General features: G+C 36.6%; 1 long non-coding RNA gene across 1 annotated transcript; it reads left to right on the plus strand.

The window, feature by feature from the left end:
* Positions 1-413: 413 nt before the first annotated feature.
* LOC140237730 (uncharacterized) lies at positions 414-3,958 on the plus strand. Its single transcript, XR_011901864.1, has 3 exons — positions 414-570; positions 1,992-2,122; positions 2,921-3,958. It is a non-coding gene; the product is annotated as an uncharacterized lncRNA (long non-coding RNA).
* The last annotated feature ends 2,859 nt before the right edge of the window (positions 3,959-6,817 follow it).

Genomic DNA, 6,817 nt, shown 5'->3' on the forward strand with positions numbered 1-6,817 from the left:
CACAGTAACAAAGTCCGTATTGGTGATTGGTCCAATGCCCGCCGTGACGTCGCGCTCACGAGTACTAGTACTCAGTCTACCGGCAGCGTTCGCTCGCACTGTGCAAAACGTGAACATTTTATTTTTCGTCTCGCGAAGTCTCGCGTGCAGATTTCGGTGCACGAGATTATGAGAGAAGGCAACAGGCTTTGCGAGATCAATTGCTGATGTCTTTTAGAAGTACACTGCTCGCATTATTTTTAGACAAATATTGAAATAATACCTTACAGAATATGCACATCTTTTTAACAAAAATATTATCAAAACCAAAACAATTTATGTGAGGAAGAAAACCGGCTTTCTTTTTTTTTCTGCATTTTGTAAGGTGTCAGACTTTGCTGGATCCTGACCCTTCTACAAATTGGACGGCAACACCAATTGCATCGTTAGAAAGCCAAAACTCTAGCGAACATTTTGATAGCAGTCTCGTTTGGGCTCAAAAATAAAACATTTTCGCTATTTGTCTTCAAAGTGACGGAAATTTTGTGAAACGACGCGGACTCCGAAACCGGCTTCCACTGTTTCTCTACGGTACGTGTCCGTATTACGTCACTTTATCGTTATTTTTTAGTTGTGCGACGCAGTGCCTTCTGTGCGACTGTAGTCCCGTACATAAAGAACCATGGGGGATTATTAAATCTAATACAGCTGTAACTAGTCAGTGTAAAATTTTAGATAACACACTGTCAGTTGTCTATTAAAAGTCTAAACACCGTAGAACGGAAGTTCTACACACTTGTAGATTAGCTGTAAGTGTAACTGGTAACAGTAACCTACAATTTGTAGGTTGCACTCGTAATTCGTGCATGTTTGTTTCTGACTTGCATGAAATATCTATAGACTAGAAACTCTACAGATCTAAGGCTTGTTGAATACAGTCAAAAAAAAAAGTTGTAAATTCAGTAGGTTGTAGCCGATACTCTTGAGTCTTATTAAAAAACCCATCAAGTTTATGTAGGGCTAGGGGGCCTAGTTAAATGTTTAAATTTGTGGAAGTCCGGTAAGATAAAGAATGCAAATGGTAACTTTTAAAAAAGTTTTTGGTCTGTCTGTTTATTTCATACTATTAATCTGCGCATCGCGCATGCCTTTCTTTGAAGTTTGATCTACAGTTGTACAAGATCTACCCACCCACATGTGATATTTCTTACAGTGCTATAATTATCCATGAATCATGATCAAGCAAAATAAAGTAGTAGTACTTGTACCAAGAGTTATTAATCGTGAATTACATGTGGTTCAATCATAAAAATTGTACGGTCCTTGGCGTAACATTTTCTTAGAGTTAGACCATCGGTATCCGTCTCTTCACTGTGGGATTCTTAATAAATTACTGACATTCATCACTGTCATTGGGACACGTACAGCTGACCATACATGTCCCAATGTAAGATAAGAAGTCTGTCGTGAAGAGACAGATACTGTCGGTCTAACTTTTTTTGGTACCTCACCAAATGATAGTTTCATCCCAATCGCAACAAACAAAAATTGTTTTACGTTAACTTTTACAAAGTGATATATACCACATGTATAGAAGAAGAAGAAGAAGAAGAAGAACTGAATGTACAACTGTAGTAAAGGCACACGGCTGGGCCTACATGTACAAATGTAGCACATTGATTGACTGTTTTCAGAGTTTATTTTTCATCAAATTAATTTTTGTTTTATTTTCCTGGCTGTACACAGGTTGTGATGTACAAACAGCTGTACACTGTTGTCGCATTGCATCTGTTCAGGCTAATGTGTACATGTAGACCTTGGTTTTCAATTAGGCTAACTACAAGTACGTCCGCGTTAAAAAATTTTAGGGTGTCTACCCGTCAATTCGAAGCTTTAGGCTATCATTGTACATTTATATAACTATTAGAGAATAGATCAGTAACCATGGTAACTGGAATCTATCATACATTGTATTTTGATTGTTTAACATCTTCTTTCTGAATTCCTTGCAGTCAAAATACTGGACATTCAAGGAAAGTTCCTGGCTTCGAACTTCATCATGTAGCACATTCCACTTACTGAGTCGGTTCCCAGAAATGCAGAAACTCCACTGTGGGATAGCTCCTTCAAGCAAAATGACCGAGTAAGTAAATTCATGTTCTGATCTTTCTTTTTTTCCTCCTTTCTTTCTTCTGCAGATTTAAGTCCCTCCTTCAGACTCCAGTTCTGAAGATTCTTGCAGTAGTCTGGGTTGTCATATGAAGATATAATATTTTTAACGCTGTATAGTGTACTACTCCACCTGGGGTTTTCACCCTGATCTTCACAAGTAGTGTTGTTCATCTTTTAATGTCCTATGTACAATTTGTACGCACACTGTATGTAAAAGAAAGTCTATAGTACTGTAAGGAGATGTCCTTAAAAAATGAAATAAAATAATTATACTTTTGTAGGGTTTTGTTTGTTTTTGCATGTCAACATTAATGTCCATAGCTCTTGAAGATGGCTGGTACCATTAGCATAACAGTAGGGAAAGGGGGTGTCAACCCCCCCCCCCCCCCCATCATTTTCCTGAATGATACTCACTAAACAAAAGGGTAATAATTCTGACATTTGTTGTGTGTGTGTGTTGGCGGGTATTGAGCAAAATCCTGTGAGAATTTATCTCTCTCTTTCTGTCTTTTCTGTTTTTGCTTTTCTTTTTCTTTTTTTTTTCTTTTTTTTTTGGGAGGGGTCCAATCATTTGCACTGGAATTTAAAACTATGAAATTCATTAAAATCTTTTCCTGAAATATAAAATTTGTTCTTTATCTTTGCTTGTATAGCATTTATAGATTCATTGAAACATTTTTTTTTGAAAATATTTTTCTTGAGTTTCTTTGATGTTTAACAGTGCAGTCATGATGTTTATTTTCTTTCCTTTTCTGCATTTCTTTTATAGATGGCTGAAGGTTCACATCTATGGTGTTTCAATGGTACAGAATCTGGAACTGGATCGAAATGATGCACAAGTATTTGTTACCCTGGAGCAAAAAATCTCTTATTTAGTGGAAAAGATTGAACTGTGTGACATTGACACTAGTGGAGGTGATGCAGCACTTTTACGCGTATGTAGGTACAAACAGCCTTTCGTCAAGTGTGCGGAATATTGATAGACATTCTTCTCAGAAGTTATATAACTTAGCACATGAAAAGTACCCAACAACAAAAATCCTTTTGAGTGGAATTCTTGCCAGGTTGGGCTGTGATTGTTTGCACGATAGATACCCGGGTTTACCGGTACATATGATAATACGTTGCAACCAAATTGTTCAACTGCTCTTGCATCAACTTGTGTAAAATTTTACTTTGTTCATTACAGCAAATACAAAGGCTGTTCATGAAAAGGCAACCTTTAGGAAGCGTGAAAGAAGAAACTTAAAACAAAATCGCAAACTAACAAACAAACAAAAATGGAAAAAACGTAAGAGTGGCCGGTGAAGAAGGATGGCCCCTCTTCTAAAGCCTCCCGATTTCCAACTCAGCCACCCAACCCCTTCAAGGGGTTTACATCCCGTATGAGTACAACTGTATATTTCATCTGGAGACGGATGCTGACACAGTAACGGAATGTGAGACAGTGAAAGAAAGTATGTGTTTGTTACACTTTTCCTGTTTAAGCCATTGTAAAAATAAACATTCTTGCTTTTAATCATTTGCTATGTTTGAGAAGATTCTATAGGCACCCACAGGTATGCCTGTATAATGTACAAAATATAAGCCAGAAGTCCGTTTCAGTAAAGTTAGATATAATATGTACATGTACAATGCACATTGAGCTTCCTAAAAATGCAATTAACATTATCAAGATTTCATTACAAAAGTTTACCGATTTTGAAAAAATGTTAGTTTTCTAAGTGTTGCATGATTAAGCAAAATGATAAGTGCATACAGTATTTTGGTGCATTGTATTTGCATTTGATTTTTTTTTTCTGAAAGAGAAGCAGTTATTGGCACAATGTATGTGATTTTGTTTTCACATATATTATTAAACATAAGTTATGTTGGGATTCATGTGTGCTGTCTCTATGTTATTTTGTGATGATTGGAAGGACTTGCTTCTTGTGTTTTGTATGAGCATGTTTCTTTTGGGGAAAAAAGTGTGTTGCATGTCTCCAATGCAGAATGAGAATATCAGTTTGTATGTTGATAAATTCCCTGAAGACTTCGACCACCTCCACCGCCAGCACTACCTGGTATAGGCTTATCCCTTCATAAACTGTACATGTACCATCAAATGTTATTATTCACAAATGTACATTGTATAATGTGTGACAAGGATGTGATTATATTTTGCCCATTTAAAGCTGTGTATATTTACAGTCACACATTTTTATTTAAGTATAATCTCAATGAAATGATCTACATAGATTTTTTTTTTCTAATCAGCGGTTGAAATTTAGAAGCCTATTAATAAATAACAACAATTCAACAAGCAATATAACAAAGAATCACAACTATCAAAAAAAGAAGCTTGTCAAAATTCAAGACAAACAAATAATTATAACCAGAATACAGTTCCTATATACATGTGTAATTTGAAGAAAACTTGTTTAATCAACACATTGAATAGCACAGCTATGCTTGTTCAGTATTTTCTCAACTACGGTAGTCGTCATTAACTCGATTACAGGACAATTAGTTACCCTTGTGTGTGTGTGTGTGTGTGTGTGTGTGTGTGATATGCATGCTTCTACCGAATTTGATATGTTGTTTGTTTCTTGTGCAGATGTGTCGGTAAATTCCCTGAAGATGCTAACCATTCCCCCACCGACTCTGCATACCGGTACCATATAACTCATAACAAACGATTCATTCACAAAAAGTATAAAAGTCTGACAGGGTTTATAACCTGTAAGTTTTATCTTGGCCACTGTTAATTTTTGTGTAGAATCAGAAACCCATTTTAACTAGATATATCAAAACAACAATTACATGGCAACACTTGTATCTTGTCAACAAGTCGTGATGTACACGATCACACGACCAAGGCCGAGCTATACAGTAGGTATGGCCCTCTGGTAGTGCAACTGAACAGCACAATTTTCAATATGTGGGACTGATGTAAGTTTTTGTGGACGTGAGTCATTTTCTCTCATTTACGACAGTGATATAAGAAAAAAAAAAGACAGAAAATATCATTCTGATAATTGTTACACAAAAAAGCAACAATGAACAGAATTTGAAGCGATTCTAGCGTTTTTGGAGTGCTTCGAGTTGCCCTCGTTCATTCAGCAGAATCGCCATGCCGATGATGTCACAGCGCGGGGTTGTGATTGGCTAACTAAGGTCGTCTGCGACTTCGCCAAGTTTTGAGCATTTTTGGATGTGTACATGGATGCTATTTTGCTGGATCCTGACCCTTCTACAAGCAATGGTTAAAAAATAGTGGTATTTCTGAAAACCTAGATAAATTTCGCTTCGAATGATGTATGATTTTAGTGGGCTCAGAAGCAAATGATATTGAAATATACAGTCCTTTCTCAATTTTTGATCTTGTGATTTTGATCTCACTTTTATCCTCCATTTACTATATTTTTCTGAGTGAGGAAAATTTTTATTTTTACATGTCTAGTACATTTCGTCCTTAAACATAAAGATGCAAAAGAAATCGTTGAAAAGCATTGATTAGTCATGGAAATATCGCAGTTTGAAAAGGGGATGTTTTCTTCGGTTCGAGACGTCATGTGAAGGTCACCGCGACCGCGCTGAAAATAAAATAAGCGTCTTTTCGGAGGCCTGCCGGTTGACTGTACTGGCTCCAGGAACCAGCGCTGACGCCAGGAAAGTCCAACTTGCGGCACCTCGCCTTGACATTGGAGTGCGGCGTCGTGAGGTTTTGCGCACTACAAAAACAGCAGTAGTAGCCCTGGAGTTGGAATTGGAAAAATGGTCGGGAGCCCTCACTGCGAAAAGTCACTCCCAAGATACGTCTCTAGCAATTTGTTGGCTAGAAGGAAACTCTAGCTGGGACCTTACCGCGTAAGTTAGCCCTACTTTGTAAATCAGCAGATGACAATTAAAATTGGCATCTTTACGAATCTCCTCTCACAAGAATGATTAATAGAGAAAACTTATAAGTTCTCTCTATAGAGGAACAGGCAATCAGCAACCAACAGCATTTAAAAGTGTTATTTTTGGATCACGTTTACTAGATCGGATATTCTGTGTCACATGTATTTTTTTATCAAGGAGATGACTGGGATATATATACAGAAAAAGTGATTCTTTCTGAAAGGCATGATTTTGACACAAAATGTTTCAAGCCTCGCTCAACGATAACTGCACTAGTCTCATACTTTTTTTTTCCAGAAATTACAAGCCTTGCTTTTAAGTGGACCACTTTTTTCTATACTCACTTTTCTGTCAACCTTTCAAAGTATGTATTGGTGAACTTGGTTATTGTGCATAATTGTATATACATATTTCATCTTGTTTTATACTTTACAATCCATGCACTTTGCGTTATGATTTTTTTTAATTTCAAATTCATCAGACAATGTGATTGTGTAATGCATGCTTTGTATTTTGTATCTCTATTTTGTTGAATGAAAATTGAAAGGTTGTTGAATCAGGCAGGTAAAATAATTGGAGAAATTTCAGCCTTGATGACATGTGTACTGTCCGCATTGTTAGGACTGGGAACGTAGCAACAGAGTAGATTTCTGGAGTTTTTAACATCATGCCAATTGACTCGGTTTTATGCCACGTTTTTATACGATTGTTCTTTCCAGTTTGATTTTGCATGCATGTTCAGTTATTTTTCTATCTATCATGTACTATTTCGTGCTATTTTTTT

This window comes from Diadema setosum, chromosome 14, assembly GCF_964275005.1.
Source record: "Diadema setosum chromosome 14, eeDiaSeto1, whole genome shotgun sequence".
In the NCBI taxonomy this organism is placed as follows: Eukaryota; Metazoa; Echinodermata; class Echinoidea; order Diadematoida; family Diadematidae; genus Diadema; species Diadema setosum.